This window comes from Odontomachus brunneus, unplaced genomic scaffold, assembly GCF_010583005.1.
Source record: "Odontomachus brunneus isolate Ranch 3 - 2012 unplaced genomic scaffold, Obru_v1 Obru_scaffold_240, whole genome shotgun sequence".
NCBI classification, from domain to species: Eukaryota; Metazoa; Arthropoda; class Insecta; order Hymenoptera; family Formicidae; genus Odontomachus; species Odontomachus brunneus.
The window spans coordinates 218891-221115 of NW_022639690.1; positions in this window are offsets into that span (position 1 = coordinate 218891).

Consider the following 2225-nt stretch of genomic DNA (forward strand, 5'->3'; position numbering starts at 1 on the left):
CACTTTTGAATTTTTTAAACCACTCAAAGCACTGTGATTTACCAAGAGCATGCTCACCATAAGCTTCGACAAGCATTCGATGCGATTCTACAGCAGTTTTCTTCAAATGGTAACAGAAAATCAATGCTGTCCGCAAATCGTAGTTTCCAGATACAAAATTCGATATGTTCAACGCTATTACAAACTATGCAGTTGTATGAAACTTGTATTGTTGTGAGTTGAAAATCTTTGTCAGAGATGTCAACAAGGAAATGGCGCCAATGACGCGGTTTGACGGTAACTACATTGACAGCTAGGGCCATCTATGGGAAAATTCCGGTTTCATATTTACAGATCTGGTACGTGACTCAACTTTGCATTCTACGAATCCTCGATCACGCGTGCACAATCAAAATTATTCTATCTCCGAGGCGCACAAACGCGACCTCGTCTCCGCATACTCCGAATCGTCGATCGGCGCTTACGATTAGGACTTTTCCGTCATCGAAGCGCACAGACACGACCTCAACTCTGTATATTCCGGGATTACGAATACATGATACAAATACTAGCATCGAATGGGAACGCGTAAGAACGTTCGTCACTGCCGACAGCAAAAAGCGTGAAGAACACGATTTGAGCGACCGAAACATATTCGGCTTCCGACTAAATATACAAACCGCTTCGGTTGTACCCAATTTCAGACTGCCATAACGACAAATTACTAAGGATATTGTCATCAGAACCGGTCAAGAAACATAGCCACCGCGGCCATTCGCCACTTGCAGACTTTGCTCCAAGCACCGCTGCAATTATCCGTATAGCGCAACAGCCATTTAAACCATCCGCTAACGGCATTTAAATCGGCAATAAGTCTAACGTCAACAGACGATTTCACGCGCAAAGAAACTGACGGGACAAGACCGACCGCGTCCCGCGACCCGCTCGCGATACCGCGCGACGCATCATCTAAATATCTGAATATATATACGGAAAAAAGGTTTGGTTGAATTAACCAAATATCTAGTCGAATATAAATAATCCAGTAATTCTGATTGAAGTTTTCCCGAATTCTGTTTAAGTCAACTAAAAAACTTGTTAACTTAAATAGAATTCGGGTTACTTCAATAGGAATTTCTGGATCGTTCATATTCGACCAGATATTTAATTAATTCAACCAAACTTTTTTTTCCATGCAGAGATGCCGTGTCCACATAACAACCATTTAACAACAACATCGACACTACATGTACCTATCATCTGTAAATAGCCAACAATTTTAAATAGACGACAGATTAGTAAATTTACATCACTGTTTTCACCAATAATCAGCCTTCTACGAACCCGAACCGAACAGACGAGCGTAATACAGCATGCAACGCAATGCGATTATATATTTATTAAAATATATATACTGCGACGATTGTTCTTATTAACTAGGGACGGACAGTCGTCTGTCCGTCTCGTCGACAAACTACCGCGATCCCCGGATTTCGTGGCGGACTCGCTAAACTCAGTTGGGCGCCAGGTGCGGTAAGGCCGCACCTCCTCACCAACAATTATTCGCCAAAATTTATTAAGTAGTCGTCCGTCGTCGAGATCGCGGGGACGAAACGGGACCGGTAGCTCTCTGGTGCTTTTAGTCGGAGTAGGGATGGGTTTGCTCGAGGTAGTTGGAAGCCGAGGAAAAGAAGACCAATATACGTTCGGTATAGATATTTATTACGGCGATACAATGCACTATAAGTGCCCGATACGATCTCTCGCTTGTCTCGATACGCCTACACGATATCTTATTCCCTAGTGGGAGATCTCCTCGCGTTCCGCGCGACCACTCTGCATGCGGTAGGTTTCGAGCGACAATTTCGTGAAAATAACGAAAAACAATAAACGAATGGGAGGTCTTACAATAAGTCGGACTCCTCCTCGCCGGTCCTCCGGGTCGATCGCTTCGCCTGTCGCTCGTCGTCGCCGTTGCCCTCCTGTCGCTCCGCAAGGTCTCCGGGCTTGCTCCGGACCGAAGGTCGATCACGTGTGGGGGAGATCTTTCGCTCGTATGAAGTCGCCCTCGCTACACCACGCCGATGAGAGTACGGCACACCGTAACTAGTATTGTCGCGTCCGCTCACAAAGCGATAACTCCGGCAAAGATCGAGATTAGCGGTAAACGATAATAGAGTGTGTTTACTTCCGAATCGCTCGTAGACAAGTCTCTCTATCCCGCCTTGTTCTCGCTTTTTCTCTGC